Source organism: Pipistrellus hanaki, assembly GCF_964339955.1.
Source record: "Pipistrellus hanaki genome assembly, chromosome: 18".
Classification (NCBI taxonomy): Eukaryota; Metazoa; Chordata; class Mammalia; order Chiroptera; family Vespertilionidae; genus Pipistrellus; species Pipistrellus hanaki.
In genome coordinates, this window is record NC_140520.1 from 37,324,105 (window position 1) to 37,343,715 (window position 19,611).

Below are 19,611 nucleotides of genomic sequence, written 5' to 3' on the forward strand. Positions count from 1 at the left end.
CCTCGTGCCTGCAGAGCGCGTGTGTGAGCCCCACGGCCTGCCCTCGGGCGCTGTGACGGCTTCCCGTGCTGACATGCCATGCGTGTGGTGGGTGACTGTGGGCACCCCGGGCGTATGCCCACCAGGAGCATGGCTGGTCTCCCCTCCCTGTCCTGCCCCTGCTCTTGGGTCCGAGCTCTGGCGCCCGTGTGGCCCAAGCTTTGCACATCCTCCTCCTCGAGGAGCTTCCTAAACCCAGGCCCAGCTCCTCAGGACCGGGCCTTCCGCTCTCCGAGGACAGAGCTGAGGACGTCGGTAGCCACGGTTATCAAGGCTGAGCAGGGTCCTCAGAGCCTTCCTCCCGGGGTTTATGATGGTGACAGGACAGCGGGCGCTGTTCTCCTCCCAGGAGGTGCACAGTCCCCCAGATGTCAGCCTCCTCAGTGTCTCAGCCCCGTTCAGACTCTGGTCTGCCTTGTGGTGTGTGCTTGTCCTGCGTCCTCCTCTGGACCAGGACAGCCTGCGCGTCCACGGGCCTGCTCACGCCTCTCAGCCCCGCGCCTCTGCTGCTCCCTCCTGCCGCCTGCTCTGCTGAGGGGTCGCACCCCCGCGGGGTGAGCTTGCACAGGGGGCCCAAGTGCAGGGCCTCATCGCCTTGGGACCTGGGGGCAAGCGATTGCATTTGAGCAGACCTGTAGCCAGACAGGCCAAGTGCTGTCTAGGGAGGGTGGAGGGATGGGGGTCGAGGGTCACAGGCTGCAGTGGTCCTGCCACAGCACCCGCAGGCCCGGCCCAGGGGGCGAGCAGAGCTGGCGGCGGCCTCCGGGGCGTCCTGGCGGCTCTCACTCACTGGCGTCTTGGCTGGGAGGAGAGCCAGGCGCTGGGAACACTCTGTGAGGGCAGCTCCCCCCTGCTTTCTGCATTAGTTAACAATTCCCGCCACGGACAAGAACAATAGACCAAGCCGGCCTCCGCTGCTGTTCATTCAGTTATTTCTCCCACAAATGTCCCCTGAGTATCTGCTAATGTCAGTGTGACGTCTCCACCACCTCCTCCTCCAGCCCCACCACGACCGCCATTATTCCTCCAAAGACCCTCACGGCCACCACCACGATGCCCGTTTACATACGAAGAAACAGGCCCTGAGACCCACTGACGAGCTGGAGAGAAACCGGGGTTGTCTCGGGCCAAGCTCACAGCCCTGGCTGCGCTGGTGGGAGCGCCTCCTGGGATCGGACAGCCCGAGGCAGAGGAGGCGGCTGACCCCTCCATGGCCTTGGGTCCGGCCCCTTTCCTCGGGTCCGGCCCCCTTTCCTTGGGGCCAGCCCCTCCCCTCGGGTCTGTCCTCTAGCAGGTCCACACGCTGCTCTGAGGACACAGGGACCCACCTGGAGGAACTGACCCCGGCCCCAGGGGAAGCCGTTTGAGTCTCTGGACACCAACCTCTCTGCCGTAGCACAAGGCCCAGATGGGCATGGAACCACCGGTCCTTCTCACTCTGGGAGCCAATGAGCATGTGATCCCATGTGGTCACGGCCTGGCCCTCATGCAGGGTTGTTGAGGAGACTCTGACACTCAGCACTCGCTGTGGTGGGAACTGTTTCTCTGAAGGCAGGCATCACTTCTCTTTTCCGAGGAGGACTCATTCCTGACCGTATCTGACCTCAGACCAGCCAGTGACACGGGCAGGTAAAGCCACAGCACACAATACCCCCGGACGATGCCCGGACCAGGGCCCGTGGCTCCCACTGGGCTCCCCGCCCCCGCAGCCCCTCGTCCGCCCCGCACTGCAGCCCGCGGGGGAGGAGCGCACCCGCGTCCCAGACGGGAGTTCTCCGGGCCTGCTCCCTGAGGGCAGGCAGCCGCTAAGTTATTGAACCAAACCCTGCGCCACTCAAGGTCGGCCTCTAGAATATTCCACTCCCCTGGCCATGCCTAGGACTGTCCGGGAGGACGGACCAACCCCCAGTCAAGCACCACTCTTCAGGCCTCTGACCCTGTTTTCTTCTCGATGAGACGTGAGGTGTGGACAGCCATGGTCACAGGCTCCTTCTCACACCGGACTCAGCCATGTGAAACCCCGCGTGCAGGCTGTGGCCGGAGCTGGGTCCTCGGCCTTCTTCCTCGCGTCAGCCAACGTCGTGCCTGTTCCCTGTGACACGTGTCGCCACGGCCCTGCCGCAGGGAAAGGCGGGCGATGAGGGGGCTGTGGGGGAGGAGGGAGAAGAGGAGGACAACCTGCAGAAAGTACACCAATGCGGTCTTGGGTCTGGGCTCAAGGTTCAAATCCTGCTCTGCCGTGGTCTAGCTGTGTGCCCTTGGACAAGTGGCTGGACCTCTCTCAGCCTCACATCTCCATCTGCAAAATGGGTGTAATGGCATGTAGCTCACGAGGCTGCAGTGACTCCCCAAAGATACCCCATGGGGGCCCCCGAGAAACGGCCCAGCAGCTGGTCTTCCTCCACGGGGCACAGGGGGAGAGTGAAAGAAGGGAGCAGGAGATAAATGAAGAAGCCGGGGGAGGGGTGGGAGGGAGGAAGGCGGGAAAGGTCTGAGGGTGGCAGTGGAATCCTTTTCACCTGCCCAGCAGTGGAATGACTTGCACAGACTCCAAAAAATACCCACGCCTCCCCGGGCCTCCCTCTCTGCCCCCACAGCCCCAGGTGCCGGGAACGAAGCTGAGACAGGGTGCGTGGGGGTGGGTGGGGGTGGGGGATGGTGGGTGGGGGTGGGGGGTGGCGGGGCGGGCTCCTCCAGGCCGCGGCCATCCTGGGTGTCCCTGGACGAGGCCACCAGCTCGGCCTGGAGGGGTCCGGCGGAGACAGATCTGAGGGGTTTCCCACCTCCCACTGGGGAAGCACTGTCAGCTCCAGGAGGGGGTTTGGGGCGCGGGGTGCCCGCCCCATGGGGCTCACCTGGCCGGCTCGGAGCCGAGGAGGGAAGTTCCCACCTCCTGATGGAGGCTGCACGGCCGCCCACCGCCTCTGGCTTCCTTGTTCTGTTTTGCTTCTGTCTTTGTGCACATCAGCTTCTGAATCTCACAAGCGGCTGCCTGCCTCATCTCTGAGCCAGTGAGACAACGCAGATTCACAACAGCAGGTAAAGGCCAGCTGAAGAATAAAAAACAGAGGCCGTTTCCTCCCTCCCCCGCTCAGAGGGGGCCTGTCCGGGGACCGACGCCTCTCCCGGCCCCTCGCCGCCAGCCGCGTCCTGCCCCCAAAGCAGACTGTGTGCCTGTAGACAAGACACTTTTAGGTGTGCGCTTCTAAATGCCCCCGATCTTAATGTGGTGAAATGCACATGGAAGGGACCCGTCTTGGCCGTTTCTAAGGGAACGTTAGTGTACAAGCACCTCCATGCGCCTGTGTTACCGCCACCACCGTCTCCGGGTTCTTCATCTCTCGAACCCGACGCTGTACCATAAACACGAGCTGCCCCCCCCCCCGGCCGCTGGCGCCCACTCTGCTTCTGCCGGTGGACTTGACCTCTCTGGGCCTCACAGGTGTGGAGGCATCAGCTGGGCTTTTGTAGGAGCTTCTTCTCCTCGGCTCGGTGTCCTCCCGGCTCACCCGGCGTGCAGCAGGGCCAGCGTGCCCCCCTCTCAGGCTGGATCACGTCCATGGCCTGTGCCCACACGCCTGGCTCACCGTCACCTGTGGGGACATGGGCTGGCTGTTGTGAACACGCTGCTGTGACGGGTGGACACGTGTTTCCCGAGCCCCTGCTGGAGGCTCTTTGGGTCGGTTCCTGGGAGTAGAATCGTGGGATCGATTGTAACTACCGTTTTGTGAGGATCTGCCGAAGGGCGTTCCTGGGCGGCTGCCCGTTTCACATCCCCATGGTGTGCAGGTTCCAGTGTCCCCGTCCTCACCAATACTGTGTGTGTGTTTAATAACAGCCATTTTCGTGGCATCATTTAAGTTTTTTAAAGGGAAGAAATGACAAATGTAGAATAAAAGGCATGATTTTAAATGTGCAAATGTAATTTAGCAAATGATTTTCACACACATGTAAAAACATCACTACTTGTCTAAGTTCCCTCAGAGACATCAGAGGGGAGAGGGAGGAGAGGGGACAATGGAAAGAATGGGGAAGGAGATTTATGTGGAGAGGGGAAGATGGGGGAACCTGGGAGAGCACATGGCTGAGGCCCGCCCTCCGACCGCAGATCCGGGGTTAAAACACACGTTTGCTTAAGGGACATCGGCTGCTCTCTGCCCTTTGTCCCGTGCTGGGACTCAAAAACCAGACAGCCACTGCTCCCTGCTTGGACCAGAAGGTGGGAAAGGGGTGGAGACCAGGCATTTGGCAGCTGAATGGGGCTGAGGGGCCGCCCTCTCGCTGGGCCTGGCAGGGCTGGGGCCTTTAGTTCTGTTCCGTGCATTTCAAAGCCCCTTTTGAAGAAGAAAATGCGCCTCAGCCCTTCCCAGGGCGACCCTCCTGAGAAAGGGGAGCCCAGGGGGCTGCCTGGGCCTCGGTCCAGCAGAACCGCCCCTCCGCCCTGGGCTCTGGCCTTGGAGACTCACCCCCAGCCCTTCCCGGACCAGTCAGGCATGTTACAACGCCGGGGCGGGGGGGCCGAGGCCTGTCCCGGGCCACTCGGTGTGGTGCCCGCGTCTCTGAGGCACCGGCTCTGAGCAAGCACGCAGCTGTGGGGGGACAGGGCACTTTGCTCCTCTCCCCAGGCGTCCCACATCCACGGGATCCCGGCCAAACCTGTGACCACAAAGGAAATGAGCAGAGCCCCTAAGCAGACAGTGATGTGGCATCTCGATGCGAATGTCCCAGATCCCACAGCAGCAGGAAACCCAACAGCCGGTGCAGACAAAAGCCCTGAGACCATTCCTCCCAATGGGACACACGTCTCCAAAGAGGGTGATGAGGGAGCTCTTTCATTTTTGTTACGGAGCGCTAGTCACACATCCCGTACGTTTTAAACTGTCCCTGCAGAGAACGGGGGCGGGGAATCCTTCAGACACTTCCCTCTATCTCTCCGCTTTTATTGCACCGAGACACATGCCTCTGGGGAAAACCCGGCCCTGGGCCCCGCAGGCAGCCTCGCCTCCCTGGGTTTTTCTTTGGAGCTTCCATACGTGGTACAGGCAGAATGGAAATATTGTTTGGTTCTGTCAGACAGGGTCTCTTTTCTTTGTATTTAAAAGACATTGCCATTATGTCTCCTTAGCGATAAAATAATTTAAAAATAATTTTTTTAATTGATTTCAGAGAGGAAGGGGGAGGGAGAGAGGGATAGAAACATCAATGATGAGAGAGAATCATCGACCCACTGCCTCCTGCACGCCCCACTCTGGGGATCGAGGCCGAAATCCGGTCTGCCTGGGCACTGACCCATGACTTCCTGGCTCATAGGTTGATGTTCAACCATGGGCCACACCGGCCGGGCGGCAAAGTCATTCTTTAAATTCTGTTAGACTCTCTGGGAATACCGCCCATAGCCGGGTCCCGGGGCGCTCACAGAGCATGCTCCTGTGCTATCTTGTTCTCGAGCTTCCGACCCCTGAGAAGACGGGCACCGAGAGGCTGGGTGAGGTCCGCAGGGGCCACGGCCAGGAGGGGACCCTGGGGCCAGGCGCCTCTCCGAACCCCCAGGCCGGCGTCCCCCGTTCGGCCGTGCTGCCCGCCAGGAGGAGACACGCGGCCAGCCCCGCCAGGGCTGGGCACCGCCAGGGCTGGGCACCGCCAGGGCTGGGCCCCGGGCAGAGGCCCTGGGCAGGGGAGCCCGGGCGCCCACCGGCGGAGGGGCCTCGAGCCGCTCGCAGGGCTGGCCCACACCCGGAGCGAGAGAAAGTGGTCGCGGAGCCGGCTCATCGCGTGGGAAACAGCTTGGCCGTGGGTGTGCCCGTCCCGTCCGACACCCGTCCGCGGCCGTGGTGGGTGGGGCGGCCTGGGCTGGGGTCTGGGCCCCGGTCCCAGCCTGCCGCCATCCTTCCGTTCCGTTCGGTTTCCAGGCAACACGTGTTCCCGGCCCGCTGTGGTCCCCGTGCAGCAGGCCTCGGCCCCCACCCCGCCCCGTGCTCGGCGGCTGCGTGGCGGGCGGCCTCAGCTGCTTTCTCACGAGGGGCCGGGGCCGGGCCCCGCCGGGCCGACTGTGGTGAAACCCGCTTCTCTCCACCGGCTTCCCGCTGCTCGCTTCCGCAGCCTGCGCGCCTCTTCTCGCCGGGCCCAGCGCTGGCCGCTGCCAGGAGCACGGGGTCCTTGGGGTCCTCGGGGTCCTCGGGGTCCTGGGGGTCCTCGGGGTCCTGGGGGTCCTGGGGGTCCTCGGGGTCCTGGGGGTCCTCGGGGTCCTCGGGGTCCTGGGGGTCCTCGGGGTCCTGGGGGGCGGGCGGGGGGGGGGGGGGGGAGCACAGTGTGGACGGAAGGAAGGAAGTTCGGGCCATGGCCCACCCTGTCCTGCTCCCGCCCAGGCCTCCTGTCCGGTCCTTTTTGGTGAGTGACCGGGCTGCTCAGCTCCCAGGCTGCTCCCCCAGCCCCTGCCCCCCCCCTCCCCCCGGGCTCCGCAGGGCTCCGCGGAGGAGGCAGCACGCCCAGTGCTCCTGTGGGAAGCACTAGGAGGAGCACCAGCCGGGCCTGTGGGACCTGGGGCTGCCAACAGGACCGCGTGGGGCGTCCGGAGCTCTGCTCCTCGTGCCCACACCCTCTGAGGGTCCGCCAATGGGCCTGGCCCGCGCCCAGGACTGAGCGGGTGCCTGGGAGCTGAGCAGGACAGGGTGGGCCATGGCCCATGGGACTCAGGGAGGCAGGTGTAGAACCGTCCCAGCACTCCTCACCTCGGGCTGAGCCTCCCGCTGAGCGGGGAGGGGGGCGTGCAGGTGGGAAGGGGCAGGGCCGGCAGCAGCCGCGGGCCCCTGACCCCTCACCACACCGGGACGGGGCAGGGCCTTCCTGTCAGCACCAGGGCTCTTCCTGTCTGTTTCCGTGGAGCGGCAGAGGTGGGGATGAAGGCCGCACACGCTGTCAGGATGCTCTCGCCAGAGGCCCCGGACAGTGCCGCCTCCCCCAGGACGCCCACCCCAGGAGAGGCCCCTGTGCTGGAGGTGGGCCTTCGGGTCCTCCATGAGTCCCTGGGGCGGGGGACAGGCAGAGGGTGGGCAGGGCACCTGTCGCTGATGGGGGGTGACGGGTCAGGCTCTGATGCCCGATCACTCCCGGGAAACTGGAAGAAGTCCTGCTCACAGGGGGCGATGGGGGCAAAGGGGCGGCGGCCTGGGTGCCGACCTCCCTAGCCTGCCTCCCAGGCCCAGGCCCGGGCAGAGCCGGGGGCAGGCGGGAAGCCGCGGCCACGGAGGCCAGCCCGCGGCAGGCGATGCCTCGCGTCCCCAGGCGGTGCCGAGGTGACCGCTGGAGGAGGGGGGACTCAGCTCAGCTCACGCCCCATTTCTGAGCCCAGGAGCGCGGCTGCCGAGCGCCGTGCGAAGGTGAAGGGCAGCCATTGCCATGACCTCACGTGTGCCAGCGGCGGCCGCGAGAGCCAGGTGCAGCACTGCGGGTGGCATGGGCCTTGCTGCTCACAGAACAGCTCCCCTGCCTACTAGCTGTGCGACCTGGGGCAGGTAACTTACCCTCTCTGAGCCTCTTTCTCCTCCCTGTGAGACGGGAGGACATGCCCCTCTCCCTGAGCGGGCTCTGGGGATCAGATGGGATGGACATCTCTAACTGGTGCCAGGAGCACGGGGAGAGTACTCGATGCTACCGTCCGCTCCTCGGCGGGAGCAGCCAGCACGGCCGGTTGGCAGGGCGTGAGGACGTGCATGGGTGGATGTGAGCAGAGCAGGAAGGGAAGGCGCTGTTTTAGGGTCTAGCACCAAAGCCGGGAGGGGCTGGATTCTCTCCCCTGTCGTTTGTGAGCTGCTTGCAGGTACCACGTGGGGTCCATAGGTCAACTCGGGCAGCCCAGGAAGGGTCAAAGCCGGAGCGAGCCCGGCCCTCTGTCCCTGCTTAGCTAGCTCTTCAGCACCCTGGAGTGCTGCTTCCCAGGTGGGCAGCTCAGGGCTGTCGCCCAGAACACGGGTCAGAGGATTTCCCCGGGTCGCTGGGGCCAGGCCTGGCCTCCCGGGTGCCGCGGCCTGGGGGCTGCTCCTCTGCCGTCTGGTCCCAGGCCCTGCTCCTAACTGCCACCCCCGCCTTCTCCCGTCAGGAAAGCTTTGGAAAGCAAATGAGCAAAAGTGATGCTAAGACAGGTATGGCTTTGACTCCCCTTTACATGTTTAACAGAAGTGAGTTATCTCTGAGTTCTCACAGGCTGTTAGACGCACACTTTTCTCGGACCTCCTGACAGACCGGGGCCCAGAATCTTGGGCAACACCGCAGCTCTCTGCCGGCCCGATGGTCAGCTTTCCCACGTCTGTGAACAGGCTGCAGGCTAGAGGTTGCTCGCGTTACAAAATTCCCAAGAATGTCTGACGAAGGTGAAGAAATCACAGCCAGCCTCAAATTAAATGAATTATTCATAACTAAATAATCTCTGAAGTGAAATGACCAAGACACTTTTGTATCTTTCATAGCAAAATAACAGTATGCTCATTGTTATTTTAAATATGTTCGTATAACCAACAGAGCCACACATGCCATGCTGTGTGGGCATCTTTATGTTTGATTGAAAGGAGGGCAGGTTGAAGAGTTAAAACAGCCATTCCATCCTCTAAAACAGCTCTACCTTCTTTAAAATCGTCTGAGAAGGCCCTTCCACCTTACCCTTGCTGATGCGCTCCGAGGCCTACAGCCGGAGGTCTGGGGGTTCCGGACTGAACTTGGGGAGATCTCACGTTGACTCAGGGGCTGGCTGAGTGGGAAGAGCCCTCTGGGGGTGTTGGGGACAGGATTGGGGACAGGGTGGTCTCTGAGAGGTGACGTGGCTGCCACAGTCTTCATTTGTATATAAAAACTCCTTTTCCTTTGCTTCTTATTCCGCTTGCGAAGCTGTTCCCATTTTCATGCCCTGCCGAGACCACTCCCCACCCCCCTCCTCTCCAGCGCGCCCCACCCCCCAATCCTCTCCAGCCGCTGCATGTGGAGCAGCTGGAACCAAACGCTGCGTGTCCAGAGGGAGCGACAAAACCAGTTCTCTCACTCTCTGCGGAGCCGTGTCTTCCTGGCAGGGCTGCCCCGACGGGCCCTTCCACGGCAGCCTCCTGTCTTTTCTGCTGGGCCGGGGGTCAGGCCCGGGCCGTGGCCCTGGAGCAGCAGGGTCCTGCGTGGAGGTTTGCATCCCGAGGGCCCATCAGCTCGGACAGAGCTAGAGCGTTGGTTTGGGGCACCGGAGACAGCAGAGCAGGCGCCAAAGAGGCTCCATAAGCAGGAAGCTCACACCCCTGGGGAGAGGCTCCGCTCGGGGTCCAGAGCCGAGGGGAGAGGCGAGGAGATAAATGTGGGAAGGAATGGTGTTGGAGGGACTGCACAGAGCACTTGGCCCCGGGGCCGGATGTGGACTGACAGGGGGAGATGGCGCCGGGTGAGGGGGGTGGCCGTCCCAGCACGGGAGGGCAGTGTGGTGAGGCCGCAGGGAGCTGTGCCTGGCGGGTGGGAGGGGAGGGACAGGGGTCCAGGTGGAAAGCTGAGTGACAGACTGTGAGACCTGAAGCCTCGCGGGGAGGGTCAGCAGTGCGATGCAGACGCTGCAGCTCCTGACCCGCCTGTGCCGGTGGGGACGGAGGGGGAGCGGCCGCCACGGGCTGCAGTGTGGGCTCGGGCGGGTGCAGGGCCGCCACGGGCTGCAGTGTGGGCTCGGGCGGGTGCAGGGCCGCCACGGGCTGCAGTGTGGGCTCGGGCGGGTGCAGGGCCGCCACGGGCTGCAGTGTGGGCTCGGGCGGGTGCAGGGCTGCCACGGGCTGCAGTGTGGGCTCGGGCGGGTGCAGGGCCGCCACGGGCTGCAGTGTGGGCTCGGGCGGGTGCAGGGCCGCCACGGGCTGCAGTGTGGGCTTGGGCGGGTGCAGGGCCGCCACGGGCTGCAGTGTGGGCTCGGGCGGGTGCAGGTGCAGGGCCGCCACGGGCTGCAGTGTGGGCTCGGGCGGGTGCAGGGCCGCCATGGGCTGCAGTGTGGGCTCGGGCTGGTGCAGGTGCAGGGCCGCCACGGGCTGCAGTGTGGCCCTCGGGCGGGCGTTTGCATCATGGAATGGCCACCGTCCTTTGGTCACAGAATCACGGTCATGGACACGAGGTCGGCAGGTATCCGGGGCCTTCGAGCTAACCTAGACCGACCTCCTTTTCCTTTGATTTTTTGTTTTGTTTGTTTGTTTAGTTTGCATTCCAGTTAACCTTGTACCCTCCACTCTCAAAGTAATGCATGTTCAATTTCGAAAAATTTAAAAAGTGCAGAGAGGAACAAAGAAACCAGCCGATGCACTCCTTACCTCCCTGCACACACACACACCTCCCGCTGAGTGGCCCCGCTCGCTGTGGTTGCTGCGACACACGCGGTGTAAGTAACCCCACTGTCCACGTGCCTCCGCGGGAGTATGGTCAGTGACGGGCGGTTGAAATCCTTGTGGTGATCAGGATCTCACATTTATTCACTTACATATAGTTGTCGAGAATATTACACATGTCCCCATCCTTCCCTTAACTCCCTCCACCCAGTTCCAGCCCCTCCTTCCCTACATTTTAAACTTTAAAATGCTTTTAAAAAAATAGCATTAAAAATGTTTTTTTTAAAAATACATACACAAAACAAATAAAACTGTTTTTCCACTTATGAGAAAATACACTTACCAAGAAAATATGCAATATTTTAAAATCTAAACATTAAAAACATTCAAAATCCTACTGTCCAGAAATTACCTAATCTATTGTAGGTATTTTTAAAAATTTCGTCTGGTATTCTTCCCCAAAATGTGCATTGTAAACAACGAAGCCACAATCACGCCAGACACTGCAGAGCCTGCGTCTCGGTGTAGCATCGCCCAGAATCTCCCATTCTCTGAAAGGATACTGACATTACCCAGCACGTAGCCTGAACCAGCCATCCAAAGCACTTTACACACATTAATTTACTGTAATAATCTACCTCATTCACTCTTCACAGCAGCCCGTGGACATGGGCACCACTTTTATTCCCACGTCACAGATAGGAAAACTGAGGCCCGGAAAGTGGGATTTGAAGGTAGATGTTCTGACTCCAGAATCTGCACTCCTGTCCACCACACTGACTCTGCAGCAGGTCTTAGTGAAGCTTCTACTGGTCTCCTGTACACGCTCACACACATATACACACACACACACACACAGTCGCACACGTACACACACACACACACACACACACACACACACACACGTCCAGGCTCTTTTCCATGACACGGCCCTCTGCTCTGAGGGCATCCCTGAGTCTCAAAGTCTTGCTTTTCCAGGCTTAACACCTCAGCTCAGTCATTGGTGGCGCAAAGGCCCGCATGCTGGCCGTCACTCAGCGGCCCGGCTCTGTAGCTGAGCTGGAAGCCAGCCCGGCCGTGTGGGCAGTCTCTCCACCGTGTGTGCTGGGCAGCCGGAGGCGGGCTGCCACGTGTGAATGCTCAGTTGCAGTGAACAGACAGCTTTCCCCAGATTGCTTCTCTCACAGCTCTGGGCCTGGCTCGTCCAGCCTGTGACTGTCCACCTGAGGGACTTAGCAAGGGGGGACCCAAATGACAACACCGGCCCTGCCCTCGTCTGGGGGGCAGGCGGGGACCAGACCAGGCAGCAGGCTGGCAGCTGCCCAGCACCACAGGTGGCCGCCGAGAGTCAGCAGGCACAGCAGTGGGTCTGCCGGGGCCCAGGGCGGGAGGGCGGGAGGAGGGTCCCTGGGCCCCCGGGAGGACTCTCCTGCCCGGGGTCTGTTAGACAGGACAGGCAGCTTTGTCGGCCTATCATTGGGCGCTGACACTTCAGACTGGGTCATGGCAGGCTCCCAGTAAAATGGCCAAGGTCGTGGACTTTGTCCTTAATTCCTTCTTCCCTTTGGGTGTCTGCTGGCCTGGCCACCCCCTCTTTCCCCTCTCAGGGTCCTGAGGGAGGAGGACTCTGAAAGCTAACTCACGCCCAAGCAGTGTGTGCGGGAGCTGGGAGCTGCCGTCTGGGTGACTCCACATCGCCAAGGCCTCTTCGCGGCCAGAGGCCTCCGTGCACAGGTGTTCCCACGGGGGACGCTCCGCTGTCCCCAGCTCCACGGGGTGAGCAGGAAGAGCAAATACGACCGGCCCGGCACCGGCCTCTCTCCCGTCAGTGAGGGGAGGCGCTGGCAGTGCCCCGGGGGTTTGCTGATGACCACAGCTCTGGAGCGCGGCTCGCCCCCTCGGGGTGACACGGCCGCGTTGCAGCCCCCTGGGCCTCTCCGTCCCGGCAGGAGCCTCTCGGCCTCCTCGCGGCCGGTGCGAGGCGGACTTCTCGCCGGCGCGCTGTCCTGTACGGGAGGCCGCGGGCTTTCTGCTCAAACACGTCACAGACAGGAAAACATCCCAGAGTGAACGTAGTGAGTGAGATAATGAAGATAAACCGTTATAAGATGGATTTTATAACAAAAAACTGCACACACACATATATTTTAGGATATATTTCTAAATTTTTTTTTTAACATAACCACATTCCACTATCCCACCTGCACCATTTACAATGATCCCTCAATACCAGCAAATCCCTAGTCAGTGTGTATATTTCTCTAATTCTCTCTTAAAAAAAAAAAATATATATATATATATATATATATATATATATATATATATATATATATTATTGATTTTTTTTACAGAGAGGAAGGGAGAGGAATAGAGTTAGAAACATCAATGAGAGAGAAACATAGATCAGCTGCCTCCTGCACACTTCCTTCTGCAACCAAGGTACATGCCCTTGACCGGAGTCAAACCTGGGACCCTTCAGTCCACAGGCCGACGCTCTAGCCACTGAGCCACACCGGCCAGGGCTCTCTGTTTCTAAGCTCACAGTGTGTTTGTCTGAATTAGGAGCCACTGGCTCACCCGCTTGTAGCAGCTGTTTCCTCCCCGGCCGCCCCACCCGCCGCCTCTATTTCCTTGAACCTGTTGGTGGAGGAAGCCAGGCTGCGTGTCCCCCGTCAGGACTTCACCGTCGCATGCCTGTGGACTGTGTCGTGCTCCTCTACCTCCTGCACCTCCGTGAGGTGCGCTGGACTGGAGGCCGGGCGGCCCGGCTGGAGGTTGGAGGAGACGCTTCCAGTGGTTCCTCCTGTGGGTCGGAGCTGAGCTGTCCCCGGGGCTTCCTCCGGTGACGTTGGCCGTCTATCACGATGGTGACCGGAGCCGCTGTGACACTAGGACTGAGCTCTTTTCCCATTTATTTGCCAGAATCCTATATAATTAAGAGGTAATATGCAAATTGACTATCATACCCTCACAAGATGGCTGCCTACAACCAGGCCAGCGGGGGGGGGGGCAGTAAGGGGTGACCAGGCAGACAGGCAGGTGAGTGATTAGGAGCCAGCAGTCCATGATTGTGAGAGGGTGCAGGCTGGGCTGAGGGGACCACCAGGCCTCTAGCATTTCTATAAAGAGAACCCGCCTCATCAATTACTCGGTTCCCTGATAGACACCCAGGCCTGTGCTGGGTCCCTCCCTGACGTACAGCCACCTGTCACTCTCAGATAGAGTGATGGCTGTGCGCTGGACCTCACTGACCACGTCCTGGGGAGCGTGGTCATTGCTGAGGTCCTGGGACGGGTGTGCGGAGGTCCATCCTGCTCTTGTGTGTGTTTGACATGTTTTATGACAAAAAGCAGGGTTTTCTCCATAAAAATATTGAGTCCCGGCGTGTTCCCTGACACCTCAGGGGACCGCGAGGTGCTGCTGTCTGGCTGGCGATGGCATGGATGGGCATTCCGCCGCCCCATCGCCTGGTCTTTCCTTGCGGACGCTTCAGTGGCTCCGTTGCGGCCGGCAGTGCCTCTTGGGGCTGGCGCCTGAGTCCTGCCTGACCAAGCCCGTGGCTTTGGTGTGTCCTGCTTTCAGTGACAAGGGTCCTGGTTCCTGCCCAGCCCTGGGCTGTCTCCATCTAGGGGTCTCTTTTGTGCCCAATCACTGCTGCCCACGAGGCCCCGAGGCTCCAGCTAGACTCTGCCTCTGTCCACCTACCCCCCACCCCACCCCATCCCACCCCCACCCCCACCCCCACCCCAGGAACAGGTGTCTCCACCGTTGAGGAGCTGGTGGTGGGTGGAGGGGAAGGAGATTAACATCTGACTTCAGAGGCTCCCGCAGGCACTCTCGGAGGCTGGCCCCCTCCCAGCCCAGCCCAGCCCTGGGAGGGAGGAGGGAGGAGGGAGGAGGAAGGAAGGAAGAGGAAAGAGGGAGAAGGGAGCAGGAAGGAGGGAGGAGGGAGGAGGAAAGAGGGGGCGGGGGGAGGGAGGAGGCAGTGGGAGCACTCAGCATCTCTAGCCGCCCATACCTGGGCAGGTTTATCTGGCAGAGGAGATCAGAGAGAAGCATTGAGGAGGAGGTGGGGGTACCTCCGTTCACAGGCTTTATCTAATCTGTGGGGAGTGGGTGGGTGGCCTCCCAGAGCGGGCAGAGCCCTCGGGGAGAGGAGGGTGCTGGGAGCCAGCGAGGACAGCCCTCAGCCCTGCGGGCGAGGGAGGGAGACGGAGCCTGGCCTTCTCTCCCGAGGGCAGCGCTGGACTGTGCCAGGGGCCGGTGCGAGTGAGACCAGCCGCGGGCATGAGGGGCTGCACACAGCCCGGAGGTTCGCTGGGGCGGGGCAGTCTGATGGCGGGCCCAGTAACAGGGGCCCCGGGCCGTGGGCCCCGGAGGAAGCCGGGCTCCCGGTCAGTCCTTCCCGTTACCGTGGGGACCAGAAGCGCGCTGCCTCCGCCCGCCGCGTGGATGGAGGGCAGGGGCCTGGCGGCCGGGGCTCGCTGGGTGCGGGTGCGACCGCGGTCCGTCCCCGCTCCTGTGACCCGGGCCCCACACGTGCTTCCAGAACAAGCCCCAGCGGAGCTGCCCTGGCGGAAGGGGTGGCGGCTGGGGAGATGGGGGGGAAGGCACCACAGGTGTCCCCAGCCGGTCACTGAGGGGACAGAGGCGCCCAGAGCCCGGCAGTGAGTCAGACTAGGGGACTGGGCCTCTTCGAGGGGAGGTCTCAGAATGGGGTCTCTCTGTGGTGTGTGTGTAACGTTCAAACTCAGGTGGCAGACTCTGAGGCATCAACACCGGCCTCGGCCCCCTCCAGGCCTGAGCGCGGACTGTTTGTGAGGCTGGAGGGCGAGGGTGAAGGGTCAGGCCAGAGGGACCCGCAGGGAGGCCAGGCCAGGGCTGGCCCAGCGCCCTCGTGCGCCCGGGCCCTGCTGTGTTGCCACGGCCCCTCGGAAACCCCACGGTTCTGCCTCGGCCATTTTGCTGCAGTTCAGCACATGGAGGCAGGCCAGGGCGCCCGGGCACAGGCTCAGCAGTGGTGTGGTCCCGCCAGCCCGGCTGCTGCTGAGCCGCTCCCGCTCTCACTGGGGATGTTTTCCGTGCGCCATTGAACGTAGCTCCTCCTGGAAAATATGTGAATGAGGAATATTTTCTAAGTGCGGGGTAAAAATAAAATGAACTACTTACATTTCAGTTTCTAAGTGTCAAAGACACCAAACGACAGGGCGGGGACGAAGGTGGAAAAAACAGCCACAGAACGTACGACGGGGTGAGCATCCCAGCAGGACCTGCGTCCAGAAGTCACTTCTTAGGAAAGTGCACCCAGACAGACAGACAAGTGAAATCTGTCCTCACTGCTGAAGGCAGGCGATTTGAAGCAATTAGTGTTTGCAAATGATGAGTAGAGTTGCGCACAGTATTTTTCTTTTTTTAAATATATATATTGATTTTTTTTTTTTTTTACAGAGAGGAAGGGAGAGGGATAGAGAGTTAGAAACATCCAAACATCAATGAGAGAGAAACATCAATCAGCTGCCTCCTGCACACTCCCCACTGGGGATGTGCCCACAACCAAGGTACATGCCCCTGACCGGAATCGAGCCGGGACCCTTGAGTCTGCAGGCAGGTGCTCTATCCACTGAGCCAAACCAGTTAGGGCCCGCCGCACAGTGTTTCCAAGAGCAGAGTTAAGCAGTGTTTTGTCTTTTCAAAGCTAAAGAGAGGTTGTCACCACACGATTCATAGAGCAGGAACATGTGGTAAGGAGTGGGCATGAGCCACGCTCCACACCACTGACGCCAAAGAAACGCAGATTTTAAAGCGACACTCTGTTTCGCTCACGGAGCGGGCTGGCTGTGGGTCTGGTTTGTTTGTTTGAAGGATTGCACCCAGGGCCGGTGAGAAAGTATGAGAGTTTCTCTGTACAGCCGCGTGCACGCTGCCGCTGTCAGGAAGACAGGTGGTCAGCCCTCAGCTTAAAAGCTCCCTCTGGCTACAAATGTCCATGGGTCTTCATTTATTTCTTAAGAAAGAAGGAGAGGGTGAAAAATACCTGTGTTCAAGGATGTCTCTTACAACACTGTACTGCTCAAAAAACAACAATAACCTGTTTCCAGCAAGGGGGGCGGCTACTGAGATAAAGCAATACCTAAAAAGAGTAAAAAAATAAAAATAAAATAAAAATGGGTAGCCTTAAGTAAAAACAAATAAACAAAAACATTAAGGATGTAACCCCAATTTTGAAAAAGAATGCATCAGAATAAACATTGAAAGAAAATACAGCAAAATGTTAACAGTGGGGTTGTAATTTATTTTCATGTTTTTCTACACGTTCCAATTTCTTTATTAACATTTCTACTCCTGAAATCACAAGTTGTTATGCAGAACATAAAATTCTTCCCCCAGTTTTGACCTGAAAGATCAAATCCACCCTAACTCACCCACTGGCCCAGGAGGAGCGGTTGGTGGGGAGGGGTCAGGAGTCCTGCTCGGGACACGTTAGAACTGAGTGGTCCATCGGACACCGAGTGGGCGCTCCAGTCTGGCTCCGGGGAACCTGGGGCTGTAGGTTCGAGTGTTGGGTCCGTGGCAGATGGACGGTGTTTAAAGCCCTGTGAACGAATGGAGGGGTCACAGCAGGATGAAGCTCAGATTGGAGAAGAATTCCACGGCCTGAACCTTGAGTGTCTCCAGGAGACAAAGGCGTCAGCAAAGGAGCTGGGGCCCCGGGGACCATCGGGGTGACCTGGTGGCTGTCAGGAGCCACAGCAGGTAGTTAGCAAACAGTCTGCCAGGACGACAAACAAATGTTCTCAGCGTTGGTTTATTCTGAAGCCCGATCATTCGCGCACTTTCCTGATCTTTCCCTCATCTATAGCTATATTAGTGAAAGGGTAATATGCTAATTAGCCTGGACGTTCTTCCAGACGTCATTCCGGACAGCAGCTGGAGGAGGGAAGCCCGGGTCCCGGGTGCCAGAGGGAAGCTGGTGCCAGCAGCCAGGGGAAGGGAGGCCTGCTCTTGAACCAATTCTCATGCATCCGGCTCTAGGACATATTATTGATTTCCGGGAGGAAGGGAGAAGGAGAGAGAGATAGAACATCAAGGATGAGAATCATTGATTGGCTGCCTCTCACGCCCCCCCACTGGGGATCAAGGCCGCAGCCCAGGCATGTGTCTTGACTGGAATCAAACCCCAACCCTTTCGGTCTGCAGGCTGACGCTCTATCCACTGAGCCAAACCAGCTAGGGTTCTACTTCCTTAAAAAAAAAAAAAAAAAGAAAAAGAAAGAAAAAAGTGGGGACACGCATTATTCTTCATGAAATCAGGTTTGGAGAGCAAAGGTGTCAGATCAGAAAATGCTGGCTCCCTGTCCGGGACCATCTTCCTAAGCAACTGCAACGTGCCCACCGAGGTGAGCGGGAGGCCCGGCAGCCGGGACCCCTCCTCCCGTGACCCCGGGTCTTACCGCTGAAACCGGTGGGTCTCCCCCTCCGATTCACTGGCCGGCCTGAGGACCCTGGCTTGGGGCCAGCACATCTGGGCCATTGAAATGAGCACATCTTGCTCGCTGGGTCTTTAAAAAGAGAGTGGTGTCCCGGAGCCCAGCTTTTCAGCGTTAGGCCCTGCGTTTGCCTGCAGTCGCCTCCTCCCCGGGCCTGGCCGCACCCTCCCCGGGGGAAGGACATGTCACTCTGCGACACCTTCTTGCACCACAAGGAGCAGCGAGGCTGGGGTGCTGGGCGGGGATGTGGAGGTGTTAGGTGCTGTGGGATTGTTGGTTACAATTTAGCACAAGGTAGGGCTGGGCAGGCAGAAGTGAGAGTCCTCAGCCTCGGTTTCCCCTTGGGTGGAGCAAGGCAGTGAGGGTGGAGACTCCAGTCCTCTCCCAGGGCAGCCCAGGGTGGGGTCCCCGGGTGCCTCCCTGGACGTGAGGGAAGGGAAGCAGCTGGGTCAGCGGGGCAGCCGTCCAGGGTCACCCGGCATTCCCCTGCTGGCCGGCCTCTCGAGTCGTCCTGGGAGAGGTTTAGGCTCCGTGTCTGAGCTCCCCACAGACAGGCCGCTGCTGTAAGAGGTGTGAGAATGGCTCAGGTGAGAACGTGGACTCTGCTCGACAGTACGTTATAGTAATGCTGGGTATTGCTGGCGCCTCCGTCCACGGGGAGCCTCACCCTTAGCTCTCACTGCCTTTCCCGTGAGAGCGAAGGTGACGGTGTCAGCCAGCGCGTGTGGCCTTTTCTCTCCTGTGCTGAGAGGCGCCCGCTCTCGGGGGTGGTGTTAATTTGGAGGCAATACGTTTTCTCTTTATTTTTTCCCACTGGGTATCTTTTCTTCGTGGACGCCACGTAAGAAGTGAAACGGGAACAGGGACGCCTGAACTGCGCGTGTGTGTGTGTGTGTGTGTGTGTGTGTGTGTGTGCATGCACGCCTCTGCGGGTGAGGCATCTAGATAAATATTTAATTTTTATGGCCCAAGCCGCCTCCCTTGGTTTTCTCGGGCTAGAATTTATTAACTACCAAACAATGGGCCAGTTAGTATTTGCTTTTGCACCCAAATGATTTAAAAGTCGATTATGAGTTGGCTAAGGGATCGGAGAGCTGTGGCATGTAATGTGGCCCCGGAGACTCATCTGTGAGCAAACGTCTGGAATGAGGAAGCGCCCGCTGGGAGCCGGCCGCAGGCTGACCCGCAGACACTGCCCGCCACACAGGCCTGGCCTGCCGGTGCTCTGGGTGGGCTGGCGGGGGGCTGGGTGGGGCAGACACACGCCTCAGAGATAGAGCAGCCACAAACCCTCACTGGACACCACACTTGTCCTGCTCTGCACCGGCAATCATTAGCGTGAGCTCGGCCGCCCCAGGTCCCCGGGGGGGTGCAAACAGCGACCCCCCTCCCACTTCCCTGGCTTCTGAATGGCCCAGGCAGGGGGGCAAGCTGGCAGGGGTAATAACCTAGTGGTACAGGGTGTTTGTCGAACTGAAATTCCCCGGCTGAACACCTGCCTCTGGCTGTTCCAATGGGAGAAGGGCATGTGCAGTGGCCACGGGAGCACCCACAGGGCATGTGCAGTGGCCACGGGAGCACCTGCAGGGCATGTGCAGTGGCCACGGGAGCACCCACAGGGCATGTGCAGTGGCCACGGGAGCATCCGCAGGGAGGGTGAGGTTGCCACGGGAGCACCCGCAGGGAGTGTGCAGTGGCCACGGGAGCACCCGCAGGGAGGGTGAGTGGCCACGGGAGCACCCGCAGGGAGGGTGAGGTGGCCA

General features: G+C 60.1%; 1 protein-coding gene across 1 annotated transcript in view; it reads left to right on the top strand.

Annotated features, from left to right (window-relative positions):
• Positions 1 to 19,611, top strand: part of CD247 (CD247 molecule) — a 66,672-nt gene that overhangs the window by 19,234 nt on the left and 27,827 nt on the right. The window lies entirely within an intron of this gene.